Below are 23,077 nucleotides of genomic sequence, written 5' to 3'. Positions count from 1 at the left end.
GACAGATTTTGGCGCCTAATGTGGGGCTCGAGGGTACTGGGTGGAGAGTTAAGACAGGAGTAACAGCTCTCTTAAGTGGCAATATGTTGTCCAGTTTAATCTGGCTTGGGCTCCATGTGATCACGGATATCACTCTCCCATTTGTAAGCCCTTATTTGAATATGGGCCCCCTCACCAAACTTATTGAAGCTATTATCTGATTCGTTTGGTGGGTTGATTATATCAGGAATTCATGGTTTTTAAATTTTTTCTGGAAACGCCACATGGATCCAGAGCTATCGTTCTCTAACTGTGTGTATCTGCGGTTCTATCAATAATGGTACTTACTGTGAGGAAGTAAATGCAAGGGAAATCTTCTCGTAACCCATCACCGAGTTTTTTGAGGCTACCCCACCAGTTCTCAAGGATTTCAGATCTGCTTTAAATGCTAATGATATCACACAGTGGCTAGTGTTGTTGCTGATAGGTCTGTTCTACTTAGCATTAAGAGCAAGGGAATATTGGCTTGGATAACAACCCTGAGACCTACCCCAAGAAATAGAGGTGCTGCCTCAGAGCTTGACCCTGCCCCAGAGACAAGGGATGCTGCCCCAGAGCCTAACCCTGCCCCACAGCCCACAGCAGAAATGAATCACCCAGAGTGGATGGGGGTTCTAGTGAAGGAGATTAGCCAGATGTTGAAGGAACACTTTTCTCCAGCTGGTGAGAAACCCTCCCCCTGACCTAAAGAGGGAGAGTCAGATGATGCTGCAGTGGAACCCATAGATGTTACACTTGTCCAGGTTCCAGCTGGATCACAGGAGCAGCCACAGCCAGCAGCAGTTGCTCCTGTGGAAACTAGAAAATCTAAGATTAAAACAATGCACGTAGATAATGGGGATCAGCAAGGAGGGTCCTCACAACCAGCAAGGGAGCCAGAGATTGAGATTGTCACTGAGTCCCTCTCATACGATAGTCTCCGTAACCTGCGTAAAGACATTGCTCGGCGGGGCCGTGAGCCTTTTACAACTTGGTTACTCCAGGTCTGGGACCTTACAGGAACAGGTGTACAACTGGATGGAACTGAGGCCAGGAATTTGGGATCCTTGGCCCAGGACTCAGGTGTGGACCAGGTATTCGTAAGGGAGCAAGGCCTCCTTTCCCTCTCGGAACGGCTTTTAATGAGTGTGAGAGAGAGGTTTGTCCACAGAGAAAGAATGCAGGAGCACCACCATAGAAGGCGCTGGAAGACCTCTGAGGAAGGGATCCAGCAGCTGAGAGAAGTAGCAGTATTAGAGGTACTCTTTGGGAGGGATGGACAGCATGACAATGACCCTGACAAGGTCAGGTGCACAGGGCAGATGTTGTGGAATCTGGCAACCCTGGGGCCATCTCGATATACCACTTTTATTGCAATGATTAATGCTGATAACCACCAAGAGACAGTGGGTTCTGTTGCCAACAAGCTCAGAAATTTTGAGAGTATGATGAATGGCCCAATGCAGGCCAATGTCTCTGTCATGGTGCAGGACCTCCAACAGGTCCAAGAGGAAGTGAAGGAAATTAGAGGGTTGAGAGGTGAGATGAGGAAAAGATAAGGGAGGAGATAAGGAAGATCAGTGCGGCACCAGTGAGAGTCCCAAGCCCCAAACTTAGAACCCAACACCCCACAACTAGGGAGAGACGGTACACCCCACGAGCTGACCTGTGGTTCTTCCTGCAAGACTGTGGGGAAGACATGGGAAAATGGGATGGGAAACCCACTCCTGTCCTGGCAGCAGGGGTGCGTCAGCTCAGGGACGGAAATGGTAACCGAAGGAGCCACACTAAAATGAAGGTATCCTCAACCTCCCACAAGCAAGGTGCAGGGTATTACAGAAGGGAAGATGATCTGTCAGATCCTCTAGAAGGAACTTCCACAATGTATGCCCAGGAAAGAAATAATAACCAGGGCTAGAGGGGCCCTACCTCTAGCCAGGCAGAGGCATGGGATAACAGAGTCCATTGGACGGTGTGGGTACGATGGCCTGGCACATCAACACCAGAGAAACATAGAGTGTTAGTTGATACTAGTTTACAATGCATGCTAACACCATCAAAACATGTGGGGAAGGTACCTGTTTCCATTGTTGGGGTGACGGGGGGAATCACAGGAATTCACTTTGCTGGAAGCTGAGATTAGCCTAACAGGGAAGGGGTGGCAGAAATATCCAATTGTAACTGGCCCAGGGGCACCGTGCATTCTAGGCATAGACTTCCTCAGGATTGGCTACTACAAAGATCCAAAGGGTTTCAGGTGGGCTTTTGGAATAGCTGCTGTAGCAGCCAAGAGCATTAAGCATTTACCTTGCCTGCACTTTCAGAAAACCCATCTGCAGTGGGATTCCTGAAAGTGATAAAGCAACAGGTACCAATTGCCACCATGACAGTGCACTGCTGGCAGTACCGGACAAATCAAGATGCTGTGATCCCCATCCACAAGATGATCCATGAGCGGGAGAGCCAAGGGGTGGTCAGCAAGAGCCACTCACCCTTCCAACAGTCCCATCTGGCCTGTCTGCAAATCTGATGGAGAATGGAGATTGACTGTGGACTACTGTGCATTGAATGAAGTGACTCCACCACTGAGCGCTGCTGTGCCGGACATGCTGGAACTCCAGTACGAGCTGGAGTCCAAGGCAGCAAGGTGGTATGCCACCATTGACATTGCCAATGCATTTTTCTTCATTCCTTTGGCAGCAGAGTGAAGGCCTCAGTTTCCTTTCACCTGGATGGGTGTGCAGTACACCTGGAACTGACTGCCCCAGGGGTGGAAACACAACCCCATCATCTGCCACGGACTGATCCAGGCTGCACTGGAAAAACATGAGGCTCCAGAACATTTGCAATACATTGATGACATCATTGTGTGGGGGAACACAGCAATGGAGGTATTTGAGAAAGGAGAGAAGATCATCCAGATTTTGCTGGGAGATGGCTTCGCTATTAAAAAGAGTAAAGTCGAAGGAACTGCCGGAGAGATCCAGTTCCTGGGAGTGAAGTGGCAAGACAGATGGCGCCTGATCCCCACTGAGGTCATCAATAACATCACTGCAATGTCTCCACCAACAAAAAGGAAGGAAACACAAGCTTTGCCCCAAAGCCATAGGCTTTTGGAGAATGCGCATTCCTGAGTACAGCCAGATTGTGAGCCCTCTCTGCCTCATCACCCGCAAGAAGAACGATTTCCACTGGGGCCCCGAACAACAGCAAGCCTTTGCCCAGATCAAACATGAGACTGCCCATGTGGTAGCACTCAGCCCAGTCAGGACGGGACGAGAGGTAAAGAATGTGCTTTACTCTGCAGTCGGGAACCATGGTCTGTCCTGGAACCTTTGGCAGAAGGTGCCTGGTGAGACCCAAGGCCCACCCCTGGGACTCTGGAGCAGAAGTTACAAATGGTCTGAAGCCAATTACACTCCCACAGAGAAGGAAATCTTGGCTGCCTACGAAGGAGTTCAAGCTGCCTCAGAGGTGATTGACACAGAAGCACAGCTTCTCCTGGCACCCCGACTGCCAGTGCTGCGGTGGATGTTCAAAGGAAAGGTTCCCTCTACCCACCATGCCACTGACACCACATGGAGCAAGTAGATTGCCCTCATCACGCGCCCGTACTGGCAACCTGAATCGCCCTGGGATTTTGGAGATAATTACAAACTGGCCAGAAGGTGAAGATTTTGGTCTCACTGATGAAGAGGAGCAGAAGCAAGTGACCCGGGCTGAAGAAGCCCCACCGTACAACCAGCTGCCAGCAGATGAAACACGCTACGCCCTTTTCACCGACGGTTCCTGCCGCATTGTGGGGACGAACCGGAAGTGGAAAGCTGCCATATGGAGCCCCACATGACAGGTTGCACAAGCTACCAAAGGAGAAGGTGGATCAAGTCAACTTGCTGAACTCAAAGCTGTTCAGCTGGCCTTGGACATTGCTGAGAGAGAGAAATGGCCAAAGCTCTACCTTTACACTGATTCGTGGATGGTAGCCAATGCTCTGTGGGGTTGGCTGGAAAGGTGGAAAAAGGCTGACTGGCAACGTAGAGGAAAACCAATCTGGGCTGCTGATGAGTGGAAAGACATTGCCACTCGGGTAGAGAAGCTGCCTGTGAAAGTCTGTCATGTGGATGCCCATGTTCCCAAGAGTCGGGCTAATGAAGAACACAGGCACAACAAGCAGGTAGATCAGGCTGCTCAGATAGAGGTCTCAAAGATAGACTTAGATTGGGAACACAAGGGAGAACTGTTCCTGGCTCGATGGGCCCACGATGCCTCAGGCCATCAGGGCAGAGATGCCACCTATAAGTAGGCACGAGACCGAGGGGTGGATCTAACCATGGACAGCATCTCTCAGGTTATTCATGACTGTAACACATGCGCTGCCATCAAACAGGCCAAGGGGGTGAAGGCCCTCTGGTATGGGGGGCGGTGGTCCAAATATAAGTATGGAGAGGCCTGACAGATTGACTATATCACACTGCCTCAGACCTGCCAAGGCAAGTGCTACGTGCTGACCATGGTGGAAGCCACCACCGGATGGTTGGAGACCTACCCTGTGCCCCACGCCACTGCTCGGAACACCATCCTGGGCCTGGAAAAACAAGTCCTCTGGAGGCATGGTACCCCTGAAAGAATTGAGTCAGACAATGGGACTCATTTCAAAAATAGCCTTATAAACACCTGTGCTAAAGAGCATGGCATCGAGTGGGTGTACCATATTCCCTACCATGCACCAGCGGCTGGGAAAGTCGAACGGTGCAATGGTCTGCTTAAAACCACCTTAAAGGCACTTGGTGGGGGGACTTTCAAGAACTGGGAGATCAATCTACCAAAGGCCACATGGTTAATGAATACCCGAGGTTCCACTAACCGAACAGGCCCTGCCCAATCTGAGCCCTTGGGAACACCAGATGGAGATAGGGTTCCAGTGGTACACCTGAGAGGCATGTTAGGAAAAACTGTCTGGGTGAACTCTGCTTCCAGCAAAGACAATCCTGTTCATGGGGTGGTGCTCGCTCAAGGACAAGGATGCACTTGGTGGGTGATGCAAAAGAATGGAGAGACCCAATGCATACCCCAAGGGGACCTTGTTCTAGGGTGAACTATCTATGATACTGTGCCTGTAACTGCATGAATGTATAAGATTTTAAAATTTTAATTTGATGTAGCACGTTGGTATGGAAAAAATTCAGGGTGGATAATGTTGGGGGTTTGGGCTTTTGTTCTCTTACTCTGCCAGTTTAAAGAATTTTTCCCATTATCATGTTAACAGAGCCTGCCAGGTTACACCCATGCTCTTTTGATGACTCCAGACAAAGGGGTAGGTGGGAGCAGCTTCCCAGGGGAAGGGAGACGACTCGTGCTTCCAGCGAGCTCAGAGGAGGAGGAGGAGGAGGAGAACCCCCGTCTGCAGCGCACAGGGTTGGAACACAGGGGAGCCAGACGCGCTGCAATCACCTGCCCTGCATCTGCCCCACTACAGCCTCCTACCTCTGAGGACACAGCTGATCACCTGGATGCAAACGGTGAGCAAGGAGCTGCACCTCCAGCCTGCTCCCACCTGAGACACAGCGCAGTGTCCTGGTTTGAAGGACTATAGGTGTCTGCCAGTAAAGTCAGAAGTTTTCCTTTGAAATAGAGACTTTAATTCCACTCCCCCCAAGTATTATAATTGTTTGAATCAAGGACTCTAAGGCAGAGATAAGGGTGTGATATATATATATATACACCATATTGTAATTCGTGTTTTGTATAAAATAAGTCTGCAAAATAAAAATAAACGAGCCACAGGTAAAGGCAGTGATTGCTTCAGAACTAGGTAAATTGACACATCTACAGGCCGGACTGCTATCGATAAGCACCTATCTCCTGGGGAAGCCTGGAAACTCACAGGGGAGCAGCATTTCCTGAAAATCCCATCACCTCCCCCAGGACTGCATTCCCCAACTCTGGTTCCCGTAAAGATGAAATCAACCACCTAAAAGCAATACACAACGGAAACAAAATCTCGTCAAGGAGCAGGAAGGACTTTGTCTTGTGTAGACACCAGAGCTGAATTTGAAAGAAACAAAGGACTGTCCCGTTCCAGGCTATGAAAAACAGTATAAAAAGGGGGCCAACCAAGATGGCGGCATGAACACCAGGGGGACCCAGTGCGATAGAGGCTGGGTAACATCGTGTGTTCACCCAACTCCGAACCCGGACTCGGTGTTGTTTTTTTCCACTTGTGGCTTTCCAGGACCGTATTTTCGGTCACAAAAATAAAATTTGCCAATTTAACCTTTTAATTCGGTTTGATTCGTTTATAACCTATAACAAGGGGGTAGGAATAACAGCTCTTTTACTAATATATCTAACCGTACAAGCAGAAAACAACAGCAGTTGTTAAAATTACTAACAAAACAGAACAGATAACTCGGTTCCAGCCCCTTCTTTAGCTGCAGGCACACTCTCTCTGCACTGGGTCCCGATGCTGCAGACAGAGCAAAGCCCGGAGCTGCAGAGAGGTGGGTGGGAGCAGAGGCGGGAGGGGGGCAGTAGCAGCCACGCCAGTCTCGGGTGGGAACGGGCTGGAGCGGGGGGCTCCTTGCTCACCGCTTGTGTCCAGCTGATCAGCTGTGTCCGCAGAGGCAGGAGCTGGAACAGGGCAGATGCAGGGCAGGTGATCGCAGACCATCTGGCTCCCCTGTGTTCGACCAGATGGGATCCTCCTCTGAGCTCACCAGAAAAACAGAGTCCTCTCCAGAAGCAGGAGAGGCCCCTCCGGAAGCTGGTCCCACCGTCCCCTTTTGTCTAGAGTCATCCGAGATCCTGGGTGTAACCCGGCCAACTCCATTGGCAAGATAATGGGAAAAGTTCTTTAAATTGATACAGTAATAGAAAAACACTCAACCCCCAAAGGCCACTGCCGCCCCTGCCCCCCTCCCGCTCCCGCCTGCTCTCTGCAGCTGTGCGTGCCCTGCCCCGTCTGCAGCACCGGGACCCAGCGCAGAGTGTGCCTGCGGCTAAAGAAAGGACTGGAACCGAGTTACCTGTTCTGTTTTGTTGGTAATTTTAACAACTGCTGTACGGTTAGATATATTAGTAAAAGAGCTGTTACTCCTACCCCCTTATCTCTGCCTTAGAGTCCTTGATTCAAACAATTATAATACTTGGAGAGAGCAGAATTAATTCTCTATTCCTAAGAGGAGCTTCTGCCGGTATAGGCAGACACCTGTCCTTCAAACCAGGACACCATGGATGGAAGTTTACACAGATACAGACATTATCATTGTCTCTGACAAAAAATCTGCTGGAAAGTCTTCTGAGGACTTATCCCCTCATGTCTGTACACATCTTTAGGTTAAGTACCCACTAACATATAATTTAATTATGGAATTTCACCTTGTAAAGAAAAATACTCTTTTCCATCTCCATTCCAAACAAGTGTTGCAGGGTAAGCTCAAGGGACAATGCAAAGGAGAAGGAACCACAACAGTGCAGAAGTGGGAAGAGCTGGAGGCATCAACCAGCCTTTTCCAGCCTCTTACTCCTCAGCAAGTCCCATCATCCCTGCAGGCACCAAGGGAGTGGGTGGAAGCTGCCCAGTTATGCCTCAAAGGACAAGAAGAAAGTCTCAGCTCCTAGGAACTCACAAGTCCAACCCTCCTGCCAGTGCTGGCAACAGACAACACTGTGCTTCCTGGCAAACAGTGCTTTCTGGCAGGGCCAGGAAGAGATTTATGAGAAGACCCAATGGGTCTGAGACAGGGTCATCCATGAATCCTGCTGAATAGCGAATCCTTGGTCTTTCTTCTGCGAGAAACTAAGAAAGCAAAGCTTGCTTATGATTTATAACAAATGGGGAAGGTTTTTTGCAGCTACCTGTAGAAGTGCTGTTTATGTTCACTGCTGAACAAGAACCAAAAAGTTGAGCTTTCCCAAATTTTTCTTAGGGAACATTAGGCAAATGTTCCTACCACTCCCTACCACTCCCCATGTCCCAACTGTGGCACAGATCCCCTGCTTCAGAGATGTTCTGTGGACTCTGGAGTTAAAACTAGTGGCACCTGAAGCCATTAAAAGAAACTTACAGGAACTGGAGCACTCTACAACCTGCCATTCAGAACAACTCAGCAACTGCCCTCAAATGTAAAAACCTGTTCATAAATAAGTCAGAACCCATCACAATTAAGCTACTTTCCGTATTGAAGAGCATAACTGAAATCAAAGAGATTATTTACTATGAAGATCTCAAGTGACAACTGCTGAAATAAAAATATAGTTTGGAAAAAGATTGTAAGAAGATGACTAAGTTACTACCAATAACTTTTACATCTGTCATTAATTTTCACTTGGTTTTATCTTCTCTCCTAGTCTGCATCCAATTTCACATTGACTTCTGTTTTATTACAATCCCATCAACTGAAACAACTAATAATTGCCTATGAAATGTCTATTAAATGCAGCAAATAGCACGGATATAATTTCCCTTTCCTTAGCAAAGCACAGCATCTTGAGGCAACTGCGCAAAGGAGAATTGACAGCCTTGAAACAATCTCTTTCCAGAATCTAAAGCAGCTACAAATACATACAAATACAGAATGTTTCCCCCAAAAACTAGAAAGAGTTTATCAAGTTTGATAATGCTTGAATATGTTAGTGAATGATGTTGAAAAAGCACAGGAACATTCTCTAGCCCGGCATATCCCAGACAAACTTCCCCCAGTGACCATAATTTAAGGCAACATTTTAAAAGAGCCCTTTAAATCTCAGTGCTATGGGGAACTGCTGAGGCCTGCAACAGAACCTCTCTTGCCTTCCTCCCCTGACAACACCCAGAGCTCAAAAGTGTACGTTTAACGCCCAAGGGTCCCTACCTGTCTTTAAGGAATTTTTATAAAGTAGATGGCTACCTTGGGCTATTTAAGTACTTTGTAGTAAGACATCAATGGCATGTACAGAGATATTTCTTTGATCATTAAACCAGTGGGAATAAATAAGGAAACAACCCCTAAATCTTCACCATATAAATTTATGTTTGGAACTCAGTGACATAAGAATCACCATACCACAAAGCACAAATAATATTCAATTTAGTCTCTGTGTTCTCGCTCATGTGATAGCTTTTGATATTCCCTATGATGAAAAATGAATACATTATGCTACAAAGACGATTTGTGAACAAAGCCCTTTTTATTTTGGTTTCCTACTAGAGAACAAGAAGTCTAAACTTAAAGAAGGAAATCAATAGCTGGGCTAATACCAACAATAAATTAATGAAATGAAGATTTTCTCTTTTGTAATTTCTAGCAGCACATTTCAAAACTTTTTTTATTGTTCTGTTTCTCAGTTTAAAATTCAAATTATCATTAATATGAGGCACAATTTAAACTGCTTTAATTTTCATTGCCTGGACTGAAGACACAGAACAATCTTCCCTTTGCTGTATAACTAAGCCTCACCAAATGAAATGTTACACAAGTTTTATTTTAAGGACTACTCTTGAAGAAAGAGAAGACGTGAACATCTGTGAAAAACAAGTGCAGAACGAAGACTAAGATATGTAGATAAATCATTGTTATATTAAGATATGAAACAGGAACCCAAAGAATGGCATAAAATGTAAATGAACTTTGGGATCTGGTCTCTTAATTTGACAGCTGTTTGACAACTGCAAAATGTAAAACTGACCTCAGACAACTGTGTATAAATGAGACTATTAAGCAGAAGAATTTCATATGGAATGATACAATATACACTGCAGTAACTCCTCACATGGGAATAGATAAATGCAGACTGGAATTTTTATTGTCTTTGAAGGTGGTGATGTTAAAAAGACTTGAATTTCACAAAGAGGAGCTCTATGCTACATTACCACAATTAATGCCACTTTCTGAAATACAATGACTGTTGCCTGCAGAAAGAATGTTCATGCAGAACTCACAGGCATTTAAAAAAAACATATCCAAGGATATGTGTCCAGTACATCTCCAGTGTCTGGAGACACAGAAAAAAAGTCTTCTGCACTTCAGCTGCAAATCCAAAGTCAGCAAAATTATACAATGAATAGGTGATAAGATAACTCATTTGAGGGGTTTCTTTGGAAGTGTTGCAGGCAGTCACAATTACTCATGGAAACCATATCACCAAAGCAGCACTAGAACAGACAGTGATCCATAGAGAGTGGCTTAAGGAAACACTCTGCAATTTTGGCTCCTATGGACAGATCTTCCTGGAAAGAGCAGCAAAGCAGTAAGGAAGCTTCTACCATGACTGCCTGAAGCACGGTTAAAATTTTGTATTCTCAGCAGTAACACAGAATTGAACGTGAAACAGAGAGAAAGCCTACTTTTAGATGCTAGCATTCTGCTCTAGATCCCAATGAAAAGGGCAGGTCATCCAAAAATATCTCCAAGCACCACTTCTTCACATTCTCCAGCAATATAAAGGGCCCTGTGTAATAAGTATGCTTCATTTCAAAGCAGTCAAGCATTTGGCTCTTCATTCTATTTCTCTCTTTGGGACAAATACTTAAAATCAGCCTTTCCACCTCTCTTTTTAACTACAAAAAACCCCATAGAATTTGCACAACCTGTTACAGAAGAGATAAAAAAACCCACCTAAGCATTTGCAGCAAAATTCAGACTTAAAAAGAAAGTTTACAGCTTTCCAAGCTAACCTAACAAAGGGTTAGCGATGACAGCAGCAGGAACAAAGATTTTGAAAGTCAAATGAATCCAGTGGCTGGACTTTTGGATAGAAAAGGAATTTGCTGTCCATTACCTTTAAATTTCAGTAGCAACTTTTTAGGGGTGGGATTTGTTGGGAGTTTCAATTTTTGGTTGTTTGGGATTTTTTTTCTATATCTTGTGTCCAGTTTTTATGTTTCAATGTGGTCAGTAACAAAATTGAAACTGAAAAATAAACAAAGAAAATCCCAAAGATTTTAAATGAGACATGAGCACCATCACCAATACCTTGAATATCCAAACCTCTCGGAGCAAGGAGTTGCACTGTCTGAAGAATCACAGTCACAGAATATCCTGAATCAAAAGGGACCCACAAGAATCACGGAGCCCTGGCCCTGCACAAACACCCCAACAATCCCACTCCGTGCCTGAGACATTGTCCAAACACTCCTGGAGCTCGGGGCTGCTCGGGGCTGTGACCATTCCCTGGGAAGCCTGTTCAGTGCCCAACCACACTCTTGTTCATTTCTAACTTGCCTTTCCCTAAATGTTTTCATTCTTGTTTTCAAGAGACATGAAATAACCATCTCCTAAACATCTTCTCCCAGCCAATTGTCTTTTTACAGTACTTCATGACAAAGTACTGTCACCTACTTAACGCTACTGGAAACTAATTATGACATTGTAATAATACTACTGATTTATTCTTACACAATCCTGACACAAAACCAACTCTACTCTAACTCTACTCCAAGTTAATCCCACATATGACCAGAGCTATGGACATCACATCTGCATGACGACTTGAAGAAAGTTTGTGCTTTACAGGTTATCCATTTTCTATAACTCAAGCAGTAATTCTAATAAATTGCTTGAAATCTCCCTACAAAACTGCTCACAAACCTTTACATCACCTCTTGGCCCCACTTCAAAAGAAACTTTAGAAACATTCAGATCAGTAGGGAGTTGCAGTCAACTGTCATTTTACAGGGGAGGCAGGAATGATTTCCACCAGGAGTGGTCCCTGCCCTGAAGACTTTAATCAGGGATGAAGAATGTGAACTCAACACACAGATCACAGTTCAACATCTCTCTGTTACAGCTGGAACTCTGCCAGGTGATATTCTCCATTTGTCCCTTCCAGACATAGCACTGCTACTTACCCTCACACCAATAGGAACTTTCCTCATCAAGGAAAACTCAACTGAGCAGAAGGAACCTCCCTGAAGCAGGGCTGGCCCTGCTGCACACTCCTGCTCCCAGGAAGAGGCCAAGAATAATGGTAAAAAAGCATTGGAAATCAGGCTGTAACTAGCACAAGCAGCAAGAGAAACATACTAGAGACCTCTCTTCATTGTAACTTTATTTTCTATTCCCAATTCTGCTCCCTTGCTGCCTAAGGCCATTTCAGATAAACACTTTTAAAATGGATCCCCTTCAAAGATGTATTTTGCTCTTAATGCCCTCTAATAAACACAAGGCATTCCAAGTCTTTAAGCAGCTTGTACAATATTATTATTTTTTAAAGTATCTAATTTCAGAACATAAGGATGAGTTTGAGGCCAAACTATCCAGCCTGCTCTCAAATGCCAGCACCTTTATAGTACTCTCTGAAGTTACAACGGATTGTCATGTCTCTGTTGGGAGCACCAACATAAATCTCAACTGTAATGAGAAGTCTTAAAAGGAGAATTATAGGGACAGATTTTCATCTTCTAGAAGTCTGGTTTACTTCAAAAATTTACATAATCTATACAGATCCAGGCAGAGTTAGCCTTTAGTGACCTGAGAATACCAAACCTCTGAGATTTACAGACACGTCTGGTTTAAAGTCAAAGCTTATATTATTAAGCATCTCCATCCACATGTCCCATTTCATTTCTTGTCCTAGTTTAATGATACTTCTAAGATACCCTGTGTTTTTTAATCTGGATGATGTACCTAATGATTTTGGTATTAAAAACTAACCTCCTCCTTCAATTTCCATACAGATCTCATAAAAGCCAGAAGAAATGGATTACTGCCCAGAGCTGTGGTTTATTTGTTCATTAAACAGCTTATGCTTAGAATCCTCTTAAAAAGTCACTTAGTGGCAAATGGCTATTCAACACTACAAATAAAAATTTTCTGAAAAAAAAGAAATTACTTTAGCTTTTTATTCATACCAGTGTTATAATCCCACCAGGGATACTGCTGAATTTTTTTTTTGTGCAATTTGTATGGCCATTTCCCACCATAACCCAAGAAATTGTGGAGATACATATATGTATACAATCTACACCTTCCCAAGCAATATATCATGAACGATGAATTTTAAAACAAAAAAATCCAGCCGTTAGCAACTATGGGTCAAGTGATGATTTTTCGGACAACTGACAAATGCCTTAAGAGCTGGCAACATGAATGTTGTACATGCCATGTCTGCTCATCCTACCATAAATTAGGTAGATCACACATTGGAAAGCTCTTGCACAGTGTAGGCACAAATTGAAGATTCAACATACCTTGCTAGTGTCTACAGCAACAACCAACCCAATCTGTGAGCAGCAATACAGGGAAAAATTAAAAAAATATTCTATGAGTAGGAATATTAATCTGCATAAATCAACTCTGCGTGAACTTCTTCCTTCTTGCAGGATGTGACCTGTGTTAATTTTCAGTAAACTCTCAACTGCACTACTCAGTAACTATACCAACACCCACAAACTTTGACAAATCTCAATACTTCCTGCAGCACTTCCAAGCTTCAGTTATGTCCAGAAAGAAGACAGATGGTCCTTGAGTTTTTACACACTTAAAGCAGCTTGTTTCCATTCAAGACTGCATCTCTCACAACAATAACTACCTTATTTGATTTTTACAGACTAAACAACTCAGTTTTCAATCTTCTCTCTATGTTCCCCTGAAAAACTGAAGTGTGTGACTCACAGAAGTATTTTGGTTTTTAGAGGCAAACCCACATACTTCCACAGTATAACTTCCCAGAGTGCAAGCTCTGCGGGACATACATCATTACCTTCTTATGCTGGAAAACCACCAGACTCTCAAGACACTACTGCAATTCAGATAATAAATAAGAAAATTCAGCGTTACCACCACAGACATGAAGGAAAGGCTCTGCTGTTACCTGTATCTGCTGTAACCCACACATTCTACTTCAAAGACCTTTTATAGGGCCTTCAAAAATGTTTAAATAAGCACTGGCACAGAAGCAGACAACTGGTATTGCATATGAGAGCAAGTTTTCCAAACTGGAACCAAACCCACTACCAGTGCATCCCTTCTGTCAGAGAGTGCCTTATCTCTCCCCATGACCTGCCACCCTGACAATCCTAGAAGGGCTTTTCCAACAAACTACAGAGTTTGAAGAAAAAAAATCAAAATAATTATATCACTGTGATATCTGTGCCAAGCTACGACAACAGTGAAATTTTATATAAAGTTAAAAAATTATCAATGTGACAAAAAAAAAGAAGAATTGAAATAATGAAGAACTTCATACTAGTGTCATCACAGTTTCTGAGTCAGGGGAGGTTTATGTTAGATATTTGGAAAATGTTTTTCTTCCAGAGAATAGTCAGGCACTGAACTGGTTTCCCAGGGAAGTGTCACAGCCTCAAGGCTGACAGAGCTCAAGAAGAATTTGGACAAAGCTCTCAGGCACAGCATAGCATTGTTGGGATGTCCTGTTGTTGTGGTTTGACAGTGACCAAACGCCAGGCACCCACAAGATTCACTCACTCACCCTCCCCTGCGTCAGCTGGGCAGAGGAGAGAGAAATTTAATGAAGGCTTCATGAGCTAAGGACCGGGAGAAAACACTCTAAAGGCAAAACAGGTCAACTTAGAGGTACAAAATGAATTTATTACCAACAAAATTAGGATAATGAGAAAACAAGCCCTTAAAACCTTTTCTTCCCCCCCTCCCCCCAACTCCCTCCCTCCTTCCTACTGACAGCACAGGGAGACAGCGCATGGGAGGTTTGGTCACCCAAGTTGTTTTTCCTCTAAGGGAGAGGCCCTTCCCCTGTGAGGCTGTGGGGTTATCCCTCCTAGAGGAGACAGTTCTCTGTGAACTTCCCCAGTGTGGGTTCACTATCAAGAGCAGCAGACCCCCAAAACCGCTGAACATGAATTCCTCCCCGCCCCCCAGGCAAACAGTCATCCCACAATTGCTGGGGTGTGGTCACTCCTCTCATGGGGTGCAGTCCTTCAAGGACAGGCTGCTCCAGCCTAGAAGAAGAGGCCCTCTCTCTCCACTGAGTCTTCTGCTGGATCCCAGCCTCCTCCAGGCATCCACCTGCTGTGGCATGGGCACCTCCCCCCTAAGGATGGTGGGTGGATCTCTGCATCCCCTGTGGATCCCCATGAGCTGCAGGGGCGCAGCAACTCCACCATGGTCTTCACCACTGCCTGCAGAGGAATCTTGGCTCCAGCGTCTGAAGCACCCCCTCCCCACTGTCCTTGGTGTCTCCATGTTATTTTCCTGCACATGTTCTAACCTCCTCTCCTTCTCTGACTAGAGGAAAAACTGTGTGCCCTTTGTTTTGATTTTCTTCTTAAATCTATTATCACAGAAGAGTTACCATCATTGGCCCAGCCTTGGCAAGCAGTATATCCATCTTCAGAGCCATCAGAGATTGGGTCTGCCAGACAGTGGAAACTTCCAGCAGCTTCTGTGGTCCCCCAGCTATCCAAAACCAGGCTGTGCAAAACCAACACACCTGCATACAACTCCATGATCTTAATGGGTCCCTTCCAACTCAGGATATTCTATGAATCTATGATTCTGTGATTACTGCACGGGCCACAGAGATACTTAACCACATATATACCAGACCCTACAGAAAACTGAAATGGTCAGTTTGAGTTTCTTCACATGAAAGATCCTTAGAAAACAAGAATTCAATTTCTTTAATCTCACAGTTCCAGCAGTCCCAGCAACTCCGCAAGAAAGATCCTTCCCCTTTTCAGAGGGGAGCATTCATACCATTTGCTCTTTCACTCTTTCCTAGGAAAAGGTGCGCCAAGACCCTCCCTGTCCCTTTTCTCATATCCTAGATGTACATCTTCTTCCTTCTCTCTATTACAAGCTACAGCAAAGGGATGATTCCCCCAGGACACCTGCCTGTCCCAAGCTGTGGCAGAACAGGTCAGAAAAGCCAGCATTGCACTACACCTTCCTGTAAAGCTTTGCAGCTTTGTAAAAACTAAGTCAAAAACCACACAAGGTAACTGAACTTCTTGCAGCCCATACAAAAAAGAGCATTTGAGTACTTAGTCCAGCCCAGGCTTGCAGCAAAACACAATCAGCCCTCTCCTAGGCAGGTCAACTCTTCACAGGCAGTTAACCAGAGTGCGGAACAAAGTCAAAAGTCAAAGCAGAATGAAACTTTATCTTAACAGAGACAACAGTAATGGAAAATTAAAGCAAGAGGACTTTTACTCAGTTTTACTGCACATAAATCCTTCCCAATGCTAAGATGACAAAGTAGAATCTGAACTCGTGGTATTTATGTAATATTTTTAACAACAGAAATTTTATGAGAACCCTAAAATAACTCAAAAAGAAAGGGACTGCAAGAATGCTCTGGATTTGTTTTTCAATGAGCTATTTTCCAAAGAAATGGTATCAGTAGGCTGTTTCAGGGAACCAGGATATAATATTCCTTAACCCTTCTAAGTAATATTTTGCCACATTGTTACTATTTTTCGTAAAGCACACTAGGTCCTGTACTACTGTTTCTGAAACTGTCAGGAGCCTAATTCAAGGCAGTAAACAGGTTGAATATGGCACCATTTAAACTACAAAAAGAGACATTTCACTACTTACCTAATAAGGTTAGAATTTAATACTTGCACTGCTGAAGGAATTCTGAGCTACTTGGTAATGTCAAAACATGTACTTAAAGACTGGCAAAAAATAATAGTTATTTTCACTCTTCTAAGCTTACAAAAGCAATACCCTTACGGATCAAAAGGCCAGATAAATCTTATTAAGTACTAGTTCTTCCCTTATGTCTAGTCCTCTCTTCACATTCCCTCATTTCAACTCTTTGAAATTCCTTTGTTCTGCCCACAATCAGGGTTTCCAGGGGAAACCTGGCACTGGATCTAAAGGGAATCCCACATCACTGAAGTACCCGTGACAATCCACCACTTGGTAAATTATTTCTTTCTTACACCCCCTACCTTGCTTGCACCCTGTATTTCCACAGAACCTGTGGGTGTGGTACTAATGAGACAAAACTTCCTGTTGCATCCAAATGCATCATCTTAAGGATCTCTGTATGCACAGAGGTTAAGGGGCTTCTGAAGTTGCCACCCAAAAGCTCCTGTCCATCACACTGTAGTTCAGAATAACAGCAATCTGTTCACTCCCAGCTCATGTCAATCACCAATACACATGCAGATGAAAGGACAGTTTCAGATGGAAAGAAAACAGAGGACCACAAGGCCATTTCCCTTGCTCTGTCCCAGCAGGAGAAAGAAGACTGCAGTCCCCACACTGACATCTCCAAAAATTCCCCTTTTCCACCCTACCACCTTGCTGGTGCTCATTTAGGAAATTAGCTGCTCATCAACAATGCAACCAGGCAGAGAAAGCGAGTCTGCCCTGTTAACAATGGCCCATACTTACTTTGTGCATCCACAGAAAACCATCTTTATCAAATCAGGAAGCAGGATGATCCATAAAAACACAACATTAAACTCATTTTTTATCCACTGTTTATGTCATTGTTAGATTTTAATATATATGAGATGCAACACAAGTAATAATCAAATCAAAACATTTTTACTTAAACTCCCTAGAATCTGAAGCTTTATGCCAACAGTGAGAGCCACAGAGGGCGGGAAAGTAGTAAGAAAGACATCATTATACTCATTTTTATTGTCTTTGTTAAACATCACAGAGGTGACTGGAGTCTAAATCCCTAAGCGTTTTTTGAATCCATCCACTTTAAGACTCTTTGCCTACCACACTCACACAATATGCATGTGAGAAAGAGAATTTCTTTCAACAGTGATATGCATGACAGTATTTTTTGAAGACCCTTTATCAAGCTTCATTTGTAGGTCAAATGATTCATGCTCTGGAAATAAAATTTTTACATTTGAAATGTATCGGTGCTTCAGAGGTTAGTTCTCATCAATGCTCATCATTCTCACTGCTCATGAAATACATCCTCACAAGCTGAGCTAGTCCTACTCCATATCAACAATTCCACCATGCTAACTTGATCCAACTGATGCAATTATGAATCATCTATTGGAACTGTAAGTTATGACCTTCAGTGACCACTAATGAAGGCTGCCTAGCAGTTAAAATATCAAAACAGCATATATCAACACATTGTAGAGCACAAGATAGACTTCCAGTGTTGCACTTTTCTTAAATTTATTATCCAGTGTAAATTACATCCCAGGCTGCCTCTGCCACTGACAGTCCTGAAGTGTGGAGTTCAAGACCAGGTTTTAATAATCCCTCCTGCCAGTTGTTTGATCGCTAGCAGGAAGGGGGTGGGGGGGGGGGGGCGCAGATGAAAGGCCAGGCAGCTGCTGCAGGCGATCAGTTCAGTCAAAACAAAGGGACTTCAGAGAGAGACAGAGATGCATCAGGTATGAATCCTAAATGAGCAACTGGGAGTGTGGTCTGACTGAGCTGATTGACACTCGCCATGCCCAGGAAAGGGGTAAACACCTGCCAGTGGGATCATTCCAGAGAGAGGAGAGGAAAGGTGCTATAAGCTAGGCATGAATTATTGCACCCTGGAAAGCCAAAACATTGGAAAACCATTTTAGACTATTTCCAAATCACCTCAATCATTCAACTATATCATTTTTACATACATTGTATGGAGCAAATTTTTTTGGCATTTAAAATGAGTTCTCTCATTCCAACATGACAGTGAGGGAAAGGAGCAACAAAACAAATTTCCAGAGATTTCAGAAGTGGGCAAGAAATAACTTTAAGGAGTTTACCTAGCAAAAACCTCCTGCACTGAGCGGAGGTGGGTTAGATGATCTGACAGAGGGGAGCAGAGCATATTAATAACATTAGCATCAGAATAAAAAGTTCCCACTTCTTGGACATTCAATAAAATACTTTGGTAGGAGAAGTTTGGTATGGAGATGACACCAAAAACACAGCTAGTTTTGGGGAACAGAACTATTGCTGTTCTCTTTGTGTTGAATTTCTTTACTGGGATTAAAGAGAAAGGGGACAGAATCATGCTATTTTTATTTTCCACTTCATCAATAACCCTGGCATCTATCACTAGCCACCACTTTTTATGTATTACTTTAACCCTTGGGGTGGTGGGTTTTTTTCCTGTAACAGAGTTTTAGAAGTTTGTGAGTTTTTTGTTTGTTTGTTGGTTTTTTTTTGTGGGCAGCAGGTCAGGGGGGGATTCTGCCCTTTTGCTCTGCTCAGGTGAGACACCACCAGCCAAGCTGCCTCTAGCTCTGGGGTCCCAGTACAGGAAGGATGTGGAGCTGCTACTCGAACAAGTCCAGAGGAGGCTATGGAGAAAGGCTAGGAAAGACTAGGAAAGGTGTGAGCGCTCACCTGGGGAAGAGAAGGCTCATTGCAGCCTTTCAATACTTAAAGAAGATTTGTAAGATGAGGAAAGACTTTTAGCAAGGCCTGTTGTGACTAGACAAGAGGTGATGGTTTCAAAACTCAAAAGACAATAGATATATACCAGATAAAAGAAGACCAGACTTTTCAGTGAGGATAATCCAGTAAGTGGATTGACAACAGGAGGAAAGGTGCTCTATTTTTACTTTATTCAGCCATCATAGTTTGTCTTACACCAAAGATCATATGCAGGTTCCCTGGGCTGATAATTAAACTCAAACCCCAAATTCCACTCCATTATATTAACAATAACCCATCCCTCCCATTCCTTACAGCTACACTTCTAAGGAACCACCGCTGTCAGGAGAAGATGAGACTTGAAAAGCAGAACCCAGCCATCAGATTAGACCATGAAGGGATAGGGATATTGACTTACATTTGTTCTCTCATGCTGGATAACATATTTACAGTATTCCTCATTTTCAGGTAACTTCAGCTAAGATATTCAGCCAGTGTGCTTCCTTGTCAAGGTATCAGTCAAACCCAAGCACATCATTTTATCTCTCGGTTACTAAATTCAAACCACTTTAAACATCCCACTTTCATCTTTATAGTTATCTCCCACTTTTTAACCATGCTGCAGTTACAGAAGAATGTACATGACATATAAGATGTGCATGGGATTCTTTTAACATTTTAATGCCATGTACTGTATTGTAAACATCTGTTCATGTTTTATCTCCTCCTCCATAAATCAGAGGTGACTATCTTAGAAGCCTCAAAAATGACGTTTTCTCTCTAATATAAATGTAAGCCTTCACACCTTGAAGCTTGAGTGAGCTTTCAAAAATCATCAAAAACCAGAGCTATGAAAAACCAAAAGATCATTAACCAACTTAATATAATCTCCCACTCCACTTCTAATACAGCTTCTGGAGTATGAGAAAGAAGTTAGAAAATTAGTCTTCACTAATCAAAAAACCAAGAGTTTACTTAATTTATTTGTAACTTGTAAGGAACAACTCTAAAGCATTTATTTGCTTGCAACACAATACCCCACAATATATTTCCATTTCCTTATTATAACTACAATTAATAAGACTGATCCCTTCTTATGAGATTTTTCTGGAGGTTTTGCCTAGCTTAGAAATGTTACAAACACCATGTATCTCAATCCAGTCCTTGGTAAATGCATTATCTGATTATTTTCTTTTAATTAAAACCCACTGTAAAAAGAGTTATTTTCAAAAGACAGAATACCAATAAAGAATACCTGTCTGAAATAATTTTAAGTTACTTCAATGATGAAAAAAAGTAAGAATGCAATTAGAAAGAGGGAAAAAAAAGACAAAAGCCATTACAGCAGGTGGGAATGAGAAGTGGTGACATGTTGTAGTACAATTTTGAAGGGCTGGAGGGCATAACGTGGTGTTGGATGATGTGGAAGAGAACAAGGCAACACCGGCTCTGGGAGACACTGCAATGCTGGATTAGGTGTGATGTACAACTCTGAAGTATTGTGATAGGCAGGAGTGAGGCACAGGCAGAAACACTGGTGGAAGACAAGAGAAATAAAACAATATCTGTTCTCTGGCACCTTCCCGTAGGAGTTTCCTCCCCCACAGATCCAACACACTCCACAGGAAAACCCAAGGACCCTCTGATATTTATCCAGATCCCCAGAATTCACAACATTTTCCACCAGCCTGAGTCTGTTTCTCTAAAACTTCTGTCTGACATCAATTATTCCAAGGTACTTTTCTTGACATTTTCTAAACAAATGTTTCTAGAATTACTTTGCTGTACTGCAGACACCACCTCTCCCTTTTGTATTTTTTGCCTGCATTTTCCAATATCACTTCTTCACTCTCAAGTCATAAAACAGTAAGTCACAAGCTCCTTAAAAATAATTGACCAATTTCACAGGATCACCATCAAAACGCATTCTTTCTATTTGCCTTGGAAAGCACTGCTAGAATTTAGAATCTGGGGATTGTTAAACTTTTTTTCTAAATACACATTTGGATAAATATCCAGACTGTACTTCTATAAGCAATAAAAAATACAAAGTTGTCAATTTGCACCAGGTTTTTTTATTGCTTTCTTGTTAAAAACTGTGAAAGTGGGGCAAGGATCTCCACTTAGGTATATTTTTGTAACTTTCTGGCTCTTGCAGCCAAGAAAAAAAGAAGTTAAAAGTACGACATACAACCATCTGAAAACAAGGAGAAAGTGATAATTAGAAGATTGTTTCAGACCAACTGTGTAAAGAAATAAAACACAATGTTTTGGTGTTTGTGTACAACTTAGCACAGGCCTGGCTCCCACCCCACAACTTAAGCCAACTTAAACAGTTAATTCAGTTTAATTCACGGGGGGTAAAACCATCCCAGCTCCTATAAGACTGCTAAAAAAAGTAGTTGAGATAAGGAAAAAAAAAAAAAAAAAAAAAAAAAAAAAAAAGGGGAAAACCCCCTCAAAGCTCAGAACCTGACCAGTTACAAGTTTCTATCAATACTTCCATGAATCTTCATTACATTTGCACAGGACCAGGTTCCTCACATCCTGTCCTAAATCACAGGAAAGAATCTTACACAATTCACACTTCACCTTCCCACAACATATGGTGGGACTGAAAATTGTGCACATAGATTTATCAGGAAAACGAGGAGTGGGAAAGATGAGTAGCCCTTAAATATGTACAGATTTATAGCAATATGGGAAGCGGAAAGACGGTCATCATATTAAAAGGTCCTTATGGGACAGCGAGGAGCAACGGGAAACATGAGTCATGAGCTGACAGAGAAGTGGATGCGTATGGGGAGCAATGGACAGAGCAAAGTAGCAATAAAGGAAGTTCCAAGTCAAATGTGCTCCTTCCCAACAGCCAAGATGGATTACCCAAGCTTTAAGTATTTATGGAAAATTAAATTCCCAGCCAATTCAGACACGGTAACACTGGGAAAAGGGCACTCAGCGACTGAAAGGATCCATTGATAAACAACAGATCAGCAACCAGCTCTTTCCTTTTGCTTCCTTACCATCTCTATTCCTTTATTTTTTTTAGTAGGACTAATCTGCATTCAAGGTCTGTCTACACAGGAAAGTGGCTCAACATGAACGAGTGTGAAAATTTAAAGTGTTCAGCTGAAATTGTGAAAGGCACTTTGACACACTGTGAGGATGGAGTAACTTGCCGTGAATAGTGAATTACAAGCCCCAGCACTAAGTTACTGCACTCCTCCTAACTCCCCTTTCCTATCCCAAGTGTCCAATTCCAAATTACAGCACAGAATTCCTGTACTCCTGAGTAATTCAGGAGTACATTCAAAAAATGGCTTCCAAGAGTTTAAAAAGTATCTACTTTTGGGACAAAATACAATGAGCAATACATGGAAGCTGAAGACAAAGCAAACCAGTTACTTGTGTGTGTATGTCAGCTCTCAGAAGATCTAGCAAAATCTCAAGACAAGTTACACAGGAGTTCTAAATAAGCAATCATTAATTCTCAGTAGTATTCACATCAAAAGTGAAGATACATATGCCAGCAAATATTTCAAATGAATAAATTTAATTTTTAATATTAGAAAGGTAGTAAAGAAAAAAAGGTACATCTAAAATTGTATCACAACCCAGAAAAACTTGACCTTAATTATGACAGCCTTTCTACCCAGCCTTTGTGTGAAAATTACATACCTGATAACTAAATGTATCCTTCAGAAAATAGTGTGACTTATTAGCCTTGAAAAATAATTATATCTGTGTTTCCAAGTTAGGCAGGCTACCTAAACTCTTCCAAGCAATTAAAAATCATG

The 23,077-nt window shown here is 43.0% G+C and overlaps 1 protein-coding gene and 1 long non-coding RNA gene across 2 annotated transcripts in view; both read right to left on the bottom strand.

Moving 5' to 3' along the window:
* The window catches only part of COX10 (cytochrome c oxidase assembly factor heme A:farnesyltransferase COX10), a 108,992-nt gene that overhangs the window by 74,264 nt on the left and 11,651 nt on the right, over nt 1-23,077 (bottom strand). The gene's annotated exons all lie outside the window — the stretch shown is intronic.
* Nucleotides 21,333-22,478, bottom strand: LOC306810511. Its single transcript, XR_013776474.1, has 2 exons — nt 21,765-22,478; nt 21,333-21,477 (listed from the first exon to the last, which is right to left on the bottom strand). It is a non-coding gene; the product is annotated as an uncharacterized lncRNA (long non-coding RNA).

The sequence above is a fragment of the Erithacus rubecula genome, assembly GCF_903797595.1.
Source record: "Erithacus rubecula genome assembly, chromosome: 20".
Taxonomy (NCBI): Eukaryota; Metazoa; Chordata; class Aves; order Passeriformes; family Muscicapidae; genus Erithacus; species Erithacus rubecula.
This window is presented reverse-complemented; position numbering and strand designations above follow the sequence as displayed.